We start from the raw sequence: 14790 nt of genomic DNA on the forward strand, positions 1-14790 counted from the left end.
CATCAGCCCTCATTGAGGAGTCAGCGGTGGAAAGGGTGAGCAGCTTCAAGTTCCTGGGCATCAACATCTCTGATGATCTATTTTGGGCCCAACACATCGATGTACTCACGAAGAAGGCACGTCAGTGGTTCTACTTTATTAGGAGGTTGAGGAGATTTGGTATGTCACCAAAGACTCTTGCGAATTTCTACAGAGGTACAATGGAGAGCATTCTGACTGGTTGCATCACAGCCTGGTATGGAGGCTCCGATTTGCAGGATCGAAAGAGACTGAAGAGAGTTGTAGACTCAGCCATCTCCATCATGGGCATAACCCTCCCCGCCATTGAGGACATCTTCAAGAGGCGGTGCCTCAAGAAGGCGGCATCCATCATTAAGGACCCTCACTATCTGGGACATGCCCTCTTTGCATTACTACCATCGGGGAGGAGGTACAGGAGCCTGAAGACCCACACTCAGCGTTTTAGCAACAGCTTCTTCCCCTCTGCCATCAGTTTTCTGAATGGTCCATGAGTCCATAAACAACTACCTCATTATTCCTCTTTAGCACTATTTATTTATTTATCTATCTATCTACTTATGTGGCGTATACTAATTTTTATGTCTTGCACTGTACTGCTGCCGCAAAACAACAAATTTCACAACATATGTCAGCAAGGTCACTTGTATGCAGGGATATTGGTTCACAATCAAATAAAGTCAGACCACATTCTGAAAGCATAAGCACAAAATTTATCACAACTATAAAAGAGTAGAGATATCCGTTAATGCGTAAGCATGACATTTGCGTGCTTAACATATGATGTAAGAACCAGTAAATTTTAGAGGTGCAATAATGATGCATAAAATAGGTGCATGCCAGTGATTACGGTCTTTCCAGAAATGTAATCGTTCATTCCAGCTCTGCTGATAACTTTACCAACTTCAAAGGCTCACCTTTCTGCTGAGCACTACACAGAAAGTCCCTTCAACACAGTACCAGACCTTAACAATCATCACTAATAATAAAATGTTCGTTGACTTTGCTAATGCAAAGTCTAGCACAATATGCCAGTGTCAATTATAAAACACAAATTATCCCTTTAGACACCATAATGGGAATCTTAGTCCATAATACTATGCTGTTTTGGGTTGGGTAGGATGAGAAAACGTCCAGTTCTGAAACACAGGCCCAAAGCTACCTCCCACATGGCTGCTTTTGTTGTAATGGAACTGAAACAAGTGAGGAAATGTTGACTAACATGCATCCTTGTGCTTCATTTGAAAATAGTCATGTGACTGCATACTTAAGAATGAATTCAATGTCATTAAGGCCAGCCAAGCTTCACAGGCAGTAGGTTATATAACAGCAAAAGAAATTCCTTTCTGCTCACCTACTACACCATTTCTGCTTCCATTATTCCTCTTTTGCATTAAGAGGCATTCCCCTTGTAATCCAACTTGCCTGGAGAAATGAGCAAAACAGGCCAAGGTGCGTAAACTTAATGGAATGGGGTGGGATAGGGTGGCGAGAGGTTGGCAGTGTCTCAGCAGGGGAGTCACAGGGTCCAGGTATGCAGGGTGTAATTCTTCTCCCCAAAGCTCAGCAAGGATATAGGTGTGTGAGACGTGTCTGTGCTTCAGAAAGGATGTTCTCATTGAAATCTCCCATCTTTCCCAACCACAACTGCCACTCAGAGCAGGGTGAAAATTGCATTTCCAGTGCTTGTTGAGGTCACAGTCTTTTATCATTGGGTTCCTTCTTGGTGCTGCTGAAGAAAATTTCACACATCTCACTATTTTATTCCATTGGGGTGTTACACAGATCACTGAGTGCTTCTTACAATGGTTGTATGCTCCGCCATGGCAGAGTGACATTAACTCCACCACAATGATGATCCAGTTTTGGTGGATTTTTGTACACTGCACAATCACAGTCGTTGCCATCAGCTACATGGTGATCAGCTGTGTATCAGAAGGTGCAGGTGGAACATGAGATGAAGGAGGAAGAGAAATGGAGGTGACAGGCTACACATGCTCTTCCTGGTGGAACAGTCCATGACAACACATTTATTTGAAGTACTAGTAACTGGAAACCCAATTTCCCATTCACCACTGCCCCACGTCATACCTTCCCCCTATCACTGGCCATCACACTGTCTGCTTGATAGTAATGCAAAATAAAGTTCATCAAAAAATAAGCATTCCAAATCAAATTTACAAACCAAAGCTTGCTAAATAATATTCAATGGTCGATGGATAACTTTGGTAAGTGTCTAGCTAAGTGCTCATCATTTGCTGTAGGTGAGGGCCAGAAGGTTGATGACCTTCAGTGGAGGTGGTTGAAGATGGCCTTCGAGGATAAGCCCAACTATCTCTGGGCCAGGAGGACTTTGCCTTGGACTATCTCAGTATGTGTGGTGGGTGTTTAGGCTGGTTGACTGAGAAGCAACAGGAAGTCGTAGAGTGGCAGTAGTGGGATCATGGATCCAGTGATTCTGGAAGAGGACAACCAATATGAACACACCTTATAATCTTTTAAACAGATTGCTGGACACTTTTGTGTAAAGACAGCCAGAGCTATGAGGGCAGCAGTCTGAATGTCTGAAAACAGCTTGAGCTTGTGAGTATGAGCTTCTCCTGCAGTACACAGAAGTTGGGCGTCGTACTCCTTGTGTTTTAATAGAAGCTCGGATGTTGACCATTGGACGTGCACCATGGTTACAAGGGTACCAATGAAGATGTCCACCATTTCCATCCTAGACAGAAAGGTTTCCATGCTCTGCATATTTCCCTGTGCGAGGCTGGCGCTAGAGTACCCGTGTCCTTTGATACTTCCCACACACTTTCAAGCAGAACTGCCGTAACTTCAAGCAATTCATTGTGCATTCAGCCTTTCTGAGAAGACGTGTCAAACAACTCTGATCCCTCTGAGAAACGCATGTAACAAGACCCAATGTAAATGTGAGGAACAGCACCTCATCTTCCGAGAGGGCATGTTGTCACTTTCTGGACTCAATGTCAAATTTGGCAATTTCAGGCATCTCACTTTCTCTGTCAGTATGTTGTTCATCTGTAGGTTGTTCATCTGAGATATTAGCTCATATTTCCTTCTCCTTTAACAGAAGCTGACCTGATGGGCATGTCCAAAAGCCCTGCATTTCACAACTTTTTATGTTCCTTTGTTTATATTCTCACTCTCTAACTGCCTCATTAGCCCATTGAACAGATGACAGGATTGACCCATGGGCAACTCTGGCCTCACTCTATCAGAGATTCCCTTTTTTCCTCTCCATCCCTCACAACCTTCTCTGCAACTTAAGACTAACTTGCTTTACTTTTTCCCACTTCCGGTGAAAAGTCGTCAACTTGAAAGGTTAACTATGTTTTTCTTTCCATGGATGCTACCTGACCTGCAGAGTGTTTGCAGCATTTTCTGTATTTCTTTCACAATACTTAAGATGCTCTATATAACTGAAGCATAATCTCCCTGCTTCTGTATTCAATTCCCCTTGGAAAAAATAATAACATTCTCTTGGCTTTCCTAATTACATGCATACTAGCCTTCTGTGAATCGTGCATCAATATTCCCTCTGCATTTCAAAGCTCTACAATCCCACATTATTTAGATAATATGCTTCTTTCTTATATTTCCTGTCAAAATGGAGAATTTCGCATTTTCTTACTTTGTATTCCATTCATCAGACCTTTGCCCTCTCATTTAACTGATCAATATATCCCCAAAGTCTCCTTTCAAAGTCCTCTTAATTTACTTTCCCATTCATCTTAATGTCATCAGCAAATTTAGCAGCCATGCAATGCCTTCATCCAAGTCATTTATATTAATTGTAAAAACTTGAGGCCCCAGCACCAATCCTTGTGGTGCACCACGCGTTACACCATGCCAACCAGAAAAAAGACCCATTCTCCTACTCTTCTGTTTCCTGTTAGCCAGCCAATCTCCTGACTATGCCAATATGTTACCTCCTATGCCATCTTTTATTTTCTGTAATAACTTTTAATTCAATAGTTTCTGGAAATCTAAGTACTATACATTCACTGGTTCTGCTATACCAATAAACAGGTCAAACATGATTTCTCCTTCACAAAATTATGTTGACTTTGCCTGATTGGGATGATTTTTTTCGAGATGACCTGTTATAACCTCGTTAATAACTTATCTATTATTTTTCCAATGAGATTCATTAAGTAAACTGCATGTAGTTTCCTGCTTTGTCTCCCTTTTTTGATTCATTTACTGTGATAAAGAAGGAGACCATTCAGCTCACTGAATCCAAGCCAGCTCCCGACCCCAGTGAAGTTCCCTTCCTTCTCTTATTTCATTGTAACCCTGCAACTTATTCCCTCTCACACTACCCTGTGACACTTTTGTCATTTAGAAACACTAAGGGGTAATTTACTGTTGTCAATGACACTACCAGTACATCTTTGGGATGTGGAGGAAACCAAAACACTCAGGAGAAACCCCACAAGGTCAGAGGGAGAATATGCAAACTCCACACAGACTGTACCAGAGGTCAAGATTGAACAGACCCAGGTTAACTGAGCTGTGAGGAAGCAATGGTAACTGTTGTGTCACTGTGCCACCCAATTAATGATGTGTAAGGTGCTGGTCTTTTGTGTACAGCTGCAACCTTGGGTGTATTGTTGTTTATATTTTCCTGATTCCAGCTGCTCTGAAATGATCCAAAATTGCCCATAACGTAGAGGAAAGTAAAGCATAGAAATTCTGGAGCATAGTAGTACCGATTGTAGAAACTGAGCCATTTTCACAGCGTATAATCCTTACTTTGTGGAATGGCTCTAATGTGGTAAAGCATAATTTGCCTGGATCGATTGAAAGGAGTTGTTTATATTGATGCACCAACGAGATTGGTCGGTATTGGAGTTGCTTAAAGCAAGTGAAACCGAATCTAGTTTATTTTAACGCACCTTTACAGGTGCTGCAGCGGCTATCGAAGTTGCCGAGATCAAAATGGGGAAGATCTATCAAGTGTGCACCATTGGTTTGAACGGCGAAAGACGCATGATTGATGTATCGGAGTCGGAAGCTGAATTTGATAGGATGAAGATCATTACGTTTAAAAAAATCCTGATAACCAAACTACCCTCTCTATTAGGTACTATCATGTGGCTTTCTGAGATGTAAGTTGGTTAGACCGTCTGATCCGCCAGGCAATGGAAGTTGAGATTGGGAGCTCAAATATTCCATGAACCGAACGGGAAAGCTGCGACGCGAATCGCGGCAGAACTGCTTAGTTTTACCAACATTAAAATCGTTGTGTTTAATTTGTTTTAAGCCTGACTTTGAATTCAGCTTTCTCGAGGCAATGCTAGACCTAAATATGTTTAATTTTAAACTCAGACCATTTACCGATAAAAATGTTTGCAGTAGGTTTGGGGCTGTTTGTGGTTCGGTCTTTTCTCACTTTCTGTCGTTTTCAGGCATCGGGACTGTGGATGATCTGCGCCTCCTTTTTGCCGACAAGCAATTGGAAAACGAGAAATCATTCTCCGATTACCGGATCAGGGACAAATCCACAATACTCGTCATATCACAACTACTTGGAGGGAGAATAGAAAGGAAGATTTAAAGAGCACGCTGAAGAAATCTCAAGGTGCCATACGATTGGACCGTAGTGATCTGTGCTGTATCACGGAGAAATGATATTACTTATATTACACGTGATATTATTCCAGAGATGTAAGACGCAATCGAAGTTTTAATGTATATATATAAGCTAGTGCTTTCAAAGTAGACCTGGTGTACTTTCTGTGTATATGTCGACATTCGTAATGAGAAATTGCATTCAATTGAACACTTAGATGCAGAAGGTTGTTCGCGAGGAATGTCGTTCTATTTTTTTTCGGGCAAATCCATGATTAGTTATTTCAAAATGCGGATTTATACCACGATTAGAATATTCTTCATGTTTTTTTCCCCGCAGTTGGTACATTTCCCTACTCAATTTTCGGGATCTGGACCCCGCTGACACCACTTATTTGTAAAACTGTGACATCAATTTTAAAATAAATATTTCTGTGCAAAAGTCTTCCTTTCCTTCATCAATATCAATGAGCATTGTGTTTAAATGGGTCAGGCAACTGGAGACTTGACAGGATGGACCCAGTGGGATTACTTGGGGTCCGAACTTCCTGGACTGAAATAGATCGAAGCCTCAGATTCTCCTCCCAGGTCTGATCTGGTTTCGGATTTGAGCGGCAGTTCCCCAAAGTAGCGCTGGGGAAAACGAGCAAGACCGGTTCTGTCGCTGATCCCACGGCGGATCCAGCGTATGGGGTATCGACAAAATGTCAAAAAGAAATATGGAGGCAAAGGGGGCAAAAGGGACAAAATATCCAGTAAACAATCCTGGGCGAGCAGCGGTGGTCAAAGGTAAAAGAGGCAAGGTGAATAAGTTGATCCTGTTTGATAGAACCATCCTCTTAGAAGTTTAAACTAGTACTCAACTGCAACCAATCACAAACTGCTGGAGGAACTCAGCGGTTCAGGCAGCATTCGAGGAAGGAAAGGGACAGTCAAAGTTTTGGGTCGAGACCTTTCAAATGGACCCCTCATCAGTCTGAGATTGTTCCCCTGGGAACCTAGGAGGCGGAGGGGTGACCTTAAAAAGGTTTATAAAATTATGAACGGCGAAGATAGGATAGATAGAATCTTCTTCCCAGGGTAGGGGAGTCTCGAACTCGAGGGCATGGGTTTAAGGTGAGAGAGAAGAAATTTAAAGGCAATCTGAGGAGTAGGTTTTTCCACGCAGGGGGTGGTGGTTATCTAGAATGAGCTGTTAAGAGGAAGCAGTGGAGGCAGATAAAATTACAAAGTTTAAAAGGCATTTGAACCGGTTGCTTGGATGGAAAAGGCATAGAGGGATTTGGGCCTGATGTTGGCAAGTGGAATTAGCACAGACTGGCATCATGATCAACATAGATGAGATCAGCTGAAAGAGATATATATCTGTGCTATAGGATTCTATGATTCCATGAAATCAAACATGTCTGGATTTCTCATTAAGTTACTCCAACACCAGCTTCAGAACCAGTGATGCGTACCACCCAGAAGAACAAGGACAACACTGAAGACAACAAAAGCCATGTTTCATTGAATGGCAATGTGCTATGCTGTCAATGTCAACACAGTACAGGCAATCCTGACAGTTTGAAAGATGTGATATAAAAGCAAACATATTCTTAATTACTAGTGAATTTTCCTGCCCTTTTGTTTATGCAGTGGGTTACGCACAATTCCAGTGAATTACTTGGCTTAGCACTACAGACCTGAGTTCCTAAGGTAGTCATGCCTCTAACCAAGCTGCTCCAGGCAGCTACACAAAAATGTGGAAAATTGACTGGGTGTGTTCTATCCACACACAAAAAAAGGACAGATCTCTTCTGGGTAATGAAGTGATTTAGATGTGCTTGTACACAAGTCATTGAAGGTGAACATGCAGGGATAGTAAGCGATGAGGAGAGAAAATTGTATGTTAGCCTTTATTGCAAGAGGATTTGATTACAGGAGCAATACAATTGTATAGAGCCTTAGTGAGACCACTTCTGAAGTACAGTGTACAGTTTTGGTCCCTTTACCTATGAAAGGATTTACTTGCAATAAATGGAGTGCAGTGAGATTCACTAGATTGGTTCAAGGGATGGGAGGTTTGCCATATGAGGAGAGATTGGATTGCCTGGGACTCTATTCTTTACACTTTAGATAAGTGAGGGCTCTCAATGAACCTTACAAAATGCTTAAAGGGTTTGATAGGCTAGATGCAGGGAGGCTGTTTCCCTTGACTGAGGAGTCTAGCATCTTGGGGCACAGTTTGAAAATATGGGGTAGGCCTTTCAGGTACGAGATGTGGAGAAATTCTTCACCTTTGGAGCTCTCTATTCTTGATCTTCAATCAATGATTAGCCTTTCTTTTAGTGTTTCTATGTGCTGTGTTAGTTGATAAGAAAATCTGTTCCAAAGTTAATCTCTAAGGAAGGCTACTGTTGGAAGTTTAAAACCAGCTGTAACACCATCAGGATGCTGGATTTTTCTTAATCTAGTATTTTCCCAAATGTATTTCCGTCTCCTAGTTCAATGTCAGTAAAGAACGATGTACATCTTTCACATTTTCTGCAAATGAAACAAATCATAATTCTTAAAACAGGCAAAGTAGATGATATGAAATAGACCAAAATGCTGGAAGTACTTGGCTGGTCAAACGGCATCTGTGGAGGGAGAGTTTAGCAAGTTGATGACCCTTCATCAGAACTGTTTTGAGGAAAGTTCATTGACTCCAAACACTAACTCTTGTTTCTCCCTCCACAGATAATGCTTGGCCTGTTGAGTATTTCCAGCATTTTCTGTTTTAATTTCAGATTTGCATAATCTGCAGCATTGTGCCTTCATAAAACACATCCTTTCTTACAATTCTGAAAAATACTGATAATAACAAGATCAGCATTTTGAATGTGGAAAGTGATCCAGAGGTATAACAGACATTACCCATTACCTTCAGTTAGCCTGCCATAATGAAGTTCAAATATGAATAATTAATATAAATGTAGTAATTTATAAATACGACCATCAGAACCTGAGAGATTTCCTTATGAAAGACTGATCCTGCTCTACCTTAAACTGACGTGGGTGGTAAATAAGAGACATAATCCTGCTTAGCTGCCCTGACCGAAATATTTCTCTCCCTGACCTTGCCAAAGCTTCCACCCCTTCACCACCTGTTGTATCCATGCACTAGCAAAAAGCTGGGGAGCCTCATTTCCAGGAATTTCCCTTCTGCCCACTTCTCCAACTGCTGCTCACTTCTGACCTCCTGATGAAGGGTGGCAGTGGCTCAATGAAAGCCTGGTCATAGACAGGTTTTAAGAAGTGCCTTTGGGCAGCATAGTAGCACAGCTGGTAGAGCAGCTGCCTCTGGGCTCCAGTGACCTGGGTTCGATCCTAACCTCTGGTGCTGACTGTGTGGGGTCTGCTCATTTTTCCCATGATCACCTTGGCTTGCCCTAGGTGCTCCACTTTCTGTACACAGCCAGAAAGCATGCTGGTTGATAGGTTAATTGATTACTGTAAATCACCCCAGTGTAGGTGGGTGGTAGGACTGTTATGGATGAAGTTAATAGGCATGTGAGAGAGAATAAGTTGTAGGGAAAATACATGGGGATTGTGATTGATGGGATTGCTCTGAGGGCCACATGGACATGATGGGCCTAGTGGTCTTCTTCTATGTGATAAAAAAATATGAAATAAGATTAAGGGAGCGGCAGTGAGACAGGGAGGTTTAGAAAGGTAAATCCAGGTAAGTTGAGCCTTGATAGCTGAAAGCAGTACTCCTGATAAAGAGAAATTAAATTCGATGATGTGCAAATGCCTAGAACTGGAAAAATGCAGTGTTAAAAGTTTGGAGACAGCTGCAGAGATAGCAGGAAGTGAGGGTGTACAGAACTCTAAAAACAAGTATGGGAATTTTAAACTCAAGACTTTGTCATTGTGGGTCAGTCGGTCCAGCAATATTGTACAAACAGGTACTGGTACAAGTTAGGATGTGAACAGCAGAGTTTTGCAAGTTTTTGGAGGGTGGATGACAGAAGGTCCTTTTGCACAGAACTGGAATAGTTCAGGGAGGAGGTAATGAAAGAATTGATGAGGTCTTCAAAATGAGTTAAGCAGAGGCTGGTGCAGTCGTAATGTTAGAGTGGGCAGACTTGCTGATAAGAACATAAGAAATAAGTACAGGACTAGAGGAGTATTCCTGTAAACCATAAATCTATTGATCTCTGTTTTGAATCCAATCAGTGACTGAACATCCACAGCCCTTCAGAGTGGAGAATTCCAAACATTCATCATCCTTTGAGTGAAGAAACATCTCATTTCAGTTCTAAACGGCCAAACCCTTATTTTGAGACGATGACCCTAATTCTAACCACCCCGGCTAGGGGAACCATCCTCACCACATCTAACCTGTCAAATTCTTTTAAGAATTCTGTTTGTCTCAATGAAGACAGTTCTTATTTGTCTAAAGTCTGAAGAATACAGATCTAACCTATTGAATCTCTCCATGTATGAGAGACCCAGCATCCCAGAAAACAGACTGGTGAACCTTCACCGCACTCCTAATTCACTACATTCCTTCACTGAAAGTACACTCTTTAGGTAAAGAGACCAAAATTATACATTGTAATCCAGGTATGGTCTCACCAAAGCCCCATATAATTTAGTAGGAAGTTATTACTCTTGTACTCAATCCTCTTGCACTCAATCCTCTTGCAATAAGTGCTAGAATTTTATTTTACCTTCCTAACTGCATGCATATTAGCTTTCAGTGACTTGTAAACAAGGACACTCAGGTCTATTTGAATATCAACATTTCCCAATCTCACCATTTAAAAGATACTCTGCCTCTTGTGTTTTTTCTACTGCAGCGGTAACCTCATTTTTTTTGACATTTTACCCCATCTACCATGTTGTTGCCCAATCTCTCGGCTTATCTATTTCCTGATGAAGCCTCTTTGTATCCTCATTTATCCATGTCCTGTATCACTACTGCTATTTCAACACCTAAAACAACTCCCCTTGATGCATTCTGCCCCTTGCTGCTTCTAGGCTCCATCCAAAGCAATTTTAACTTTACACCATGACTTTCTGAGCCAAGATCCTTCCCAGCTACTGTAGTGATATCACCTCTTATTTTCATCACCACCTCATGTTCATGGGATGGGAGACTTTGCCTCAGACTCCACCATTCAGCCAGACCCTCTCAAAAACCCTCTCCATTCCTGGGAACTCTCCTGATTTGATCCAGAGTCTCCTGTACTGTGAGGGAAACTTACCGGAGAACTTCTGAGCAAACTTGGGTCATTGTGAGTTGTAAGGATTGCCCCAGACCCTCAGCCCATCAGACTAGTGCATGCTCACTCATTATCAGGTCTTTATGTGCGCAGCCAACCTTGGTCACCTTACTGCACATGGACCATTTGGGGTCTGCCATCTGAAAGGTTTCAGGATCCACTCACTGGAAAGGATGTCCCACCCCTGCCAGTTGTCAGCAATGTCCTATTGGCCAATTGTTCCTTGCCCTAGCCTCAGTACTTCCTTCTCCCAGCCACAAGTAGGCTACCAGCATGAAAATGCTCCAGAAGGTGTATTTGGGTAAATGGGTATATTTAAAGGTTGGGGAGGTGGATTAAAGTTGTCCTTCACTCTCACTCTCACTCAGAATTGGATTGCCAAAGCTACAGGATCCAATAACATAATCGATGACAACTGATGTAACACACACAAAATGCTGGAGGGACTCAGCAGATCAGGCAGCATCAATGGAAGGAAATGAACAGTCATCATTTCGGGCTGAGACCCTTCATCTGGACTGGAAAGAAAGAGAGCAGAAGCCAGAATAAAAAGGTGGTGGCAGAGGGAGGAGCACAAGCTGGTGGGTGATAGGTGAACCCAGGCGAGGGGGGAAGGTAGGTAGGTGGGGGAGGGTGGGGAACGTAGGAATGATGTGAGAAGCTGGGAGGTGATAGGTGGAAGAGAAAAAGGGCTGAACAAGATGGAATCTGATTGGAGAGGACAGGAGACCATGCAATAAAGGGAAGGAGGTGGGGGACCAGAGGGAGGAAGGTGTGGGTGAGGGACAGGTCATGAGGGTGGTGGAGGGGAAAGAGAAGGGGTGAAGGGGCCAGAGGGATAAGGGAAAACCAAAGGGGGGGAACAGGGGGAGAAGTTACCGGAAGTTAGAGAAATCAATATTGATGCCATCAGGTTGGAAACTACCAAGATGGAATATGAGATGTTCCTCTCACCTGCATTTAGCCTGAACTTGGCAGTAGCGGAGGCCATCGACAGACATGTCAATGTGTGAATGGGAGGTGGAATTAAAATGGCTGGCCACCGGGAGATCCCGGCCATTCCGGCAGACAGAGCTAAGGTGCTCGACAAAGCGATCCCCCAATCTGCGTCGGGTCTCACCGATGTAGAGGAGCCGCACCGGGAGCACCGGATTCTATAAATGACACTGATGGATTCACGGGTGAAGCGCTGCCTCACCTGGAAGGACTGTTTAGGGCTCTAAATGGTGGTGAAGGAGGAGGTGTAGGGGAAGGTGTAACACTTAACGTAGTTGCAGGGATAAGTGCCTGGAGGTGGATCAGTGGGGAGGGCTGAGCAGACAAGGGAGTGGCGGAGAGAGCAATCCCTGCAGAAAGCGGAGAGGGGAGGGGAAGATGTGCCTGGTGGTGGGATCCTGTTGGAGGTGGCGGAAGTTGCGGAGAATGATGTGTTGGATATGGAGGTTTGTAGGGTGGTAAATGAGGACAAGGGGAACCCTTCCCCTGTTATGTCAGGGGTGGTGGATGGGGTGAGGGCAGATGTGCGGCAAATGGAGGAGATGTGGGTGAGGGCTGCATTGATAGCAGTGGAGGGGAAAGTCCATTTTCTGAAAAAGGAGGATGTCCTGGAAGGGAAAGCCTCATCATGAGAACAGATGCGGAGGTGACAGAGGAGCTGAGAGAAGGGAACAGCATCCTTATAAGTGACAGGGTGGGAAGAGGTGTAGTCAAGGTAACTGTGGGATTCAGTGGGTTTGCAAAAGATGTCGGTAGATGGAGACAAAGGGCAGAGACCTGTCGGAGATGAACCAAGTGAATTTAAGGGCTCCAGGGTCCAAGCTCCTTAAATCTAAGTTAAAAGAAACAAATTGATTTTAAAGATCCGGTGGCAATTGCCCATAAAGCAATATTCCGCTGTTCACCATGCTTGTAACGGGCACACGCGGGCTCACATCGTCAATTATTGTGCACTGACACTTGAATTTAATTATTTTTGCACTCTATAGGAACCGCCCCATGGTTCAGAGAAAATGAAACCGAAAGTTCAAACTACGGTTTCATAAAAAAGACAAGTGAAAGGGGTCGTCATTCGTAGAAAAATATATTAGGCGCCGTTTTCCTGAATTAACGTTGCAGGTCTTCAACTTGCAATTCTCGATTATGCTCTTTGTAATACTGGCGAGGCTCCTGCGCTGGCTTTGGACGACTGCCCGGCACATTTGTTTAACTGGTTCCTGAAGCCTCTGGCCAATGAAAGTACAAAGTGTAAGCAACTCTTAATCAAATACATGTTACTGTAAGACAAATCTTTAAGCATCGAGCTACCGATCAGACAGATCCTCGTGTCGAATTTAAGCGCTGGTGCTGTGCAGAACAGCTCTCTCTCTTTCTGCAGTACATAATGACTTAATAACTTTTGTAATGTTTTGCAAAATGCAAGAAAATAACAGGCAATGCGAATAACAGCGGGCCAGGTAAAGCTCTGAAAGCAGCAGCATTAGTCACTTGCACAACCCCGATAAAATGCAGGAACGCACAGGAATCCAGATCGCAGCTGTGGCAATAAGGAACGGTGTTTCAGGTCGATGACACTTCACATGAGTAGAACTGCAGAATCGGACATCCATCCTCCATTGTACAAGGCTAAAACTGAACCCCGGCCAAGCTGACAACTTCAACGTCCTGTCTGGCACATTCAATAAGTTTGAAATGTTTCTTTCTCACGGAGTTTGGGGGGGGGGGGGGGGGGGGGCGGAGGAGTGGAGGGTTGGGGTGGGGGGAGGGGAAGGGAGGTGAGCGGTCTAAGATTCAATTCAAAGTAAAATGACACGTCGCAGCCCAAACCTCAGCGTTCAGGTAGTGGTGGACGATGAAATCAAAAGAACGTGATAAGTACTTTTTCTGCATTCATGCTGCAGGGCGTCATTTTCAAATGATTTCTCTCTGCCCCGGCCTTCCATGCTCTCCTGTACCTCTGCATGTATTTGTGTTAAACTAAACTTCTTCCTGCCCGTCATTTCACTGCTCTGAGCCTGGTAGTCATTCATTCAACCATTGCACTCTTGGCATTCCCTGAATAATTATCTCTAATGTACCATCTTCCTGTTTCCAAAATCCTGTTTAAAATCATTTTTTTTCTGAAGTCTGTTTCAGTTGCCTGATGGAGCATCTCCATTACTCTCATTTTCTTTGACCCACGTCTGCTTTGTGCTTTTCCCGTTTTTCGTAAAGCTTTTTGATATACTTTCATACATTGTGAGGATTATTGTAATAAAAAACTTCAAACAGGATTGATGCTATTTGGATTTTTTAACAACTTTTCCTTTTACTTTCTGGTTTTATTACAGACAAAGGCTTTGTTGGATTGAAAAATCAGGGAGCCACATGTTATCTGAACACACTGCTTCAAACGTGGTTCATGACCCAAGAAGTTAAAGAATGCATTACCAGGTACCTAATGACCACTCTATTTATAGTATTTTTATATAGAAATATATAAAGGTACTTGGATAGGAAAGGTTTAGAGTGATATGGCCAAACGCAGTGAAATGGGACTAGTTTAGATGGGAATCTTGGTCGGCATGGACCTGTTGGGCCGAAAGGCCCAGTTTCATGCTGCGTGAATGACTCTATGACTCTATAAATTATGTTTCTGCAAAATAAATATCCAGATTGACAAAAAATTTAAAACTTAGAAGTTGATGACGAACTCTTATTTGGAATGCGTAATGCAACCAAGACAATTGCAAGTAAGGGATTATTGGGGGAAGGAATGTGATGGTGACGTCCATAACTTCAGTACTATAATTCAGTACGAAAACAAAAGCAGAAAATGTTGGAAATAGTCAGAAGTTCAGGCAGGCCCTGTGAGGAGAAAAGAGAGTTTATGAGTTACAGCAGCTATCGTTTCTTTTTGCTTTTTGATTATTTGGTCACGATTAACTCACTA

At 43.0% G+C, this 14790-nt stretch overlaps 1 protein-coding gene across 2 annotated transcripts in view; it reads left to right on the plus strand.

The window, feature by feature from the left end:
• The first annotated feature begins 13050 nt into the window (after positions 1-13050).
• Positions 13051-14790, plus strand: part of LOC127571956 (ubiquitin carboxyl-terminal hydrolase 47-like) — a 93462-nt gene continuing 91722 nt past the window's right edge. The window contains exons 1-2 of one of the 2 annotated variants that reach the window (XM_052018721.1): positions 13051-13106; positions 14189-14291. The gene's annotated coding sequence lies outside the window, so the exon portion shown is untranslated. Of the gene's footprint in view, positions 13107-13398; positions 13526-14188; positions 14292-14790 lie in introns of those variants that run through there. The other variant, XM_052018722.1, reaches the window with a different exon arrangement.

Source organism: Pristis pectinata, chromosome 6, assembly GCF_009764475.1.
Source record: "Pristis pectinata isolate sPriPec2 chromosome 6, sPriPec2.1.pri, whole genome shotgun sequence".
In the NCBI taxonomy this organism is placed as follows: domain Eukaryota; kingdom Metazoa; phylum Chordata; class Chondrichthyes; order Rhinopristiformes; family Pristidae; genus Pristis; species Pristis pectinata.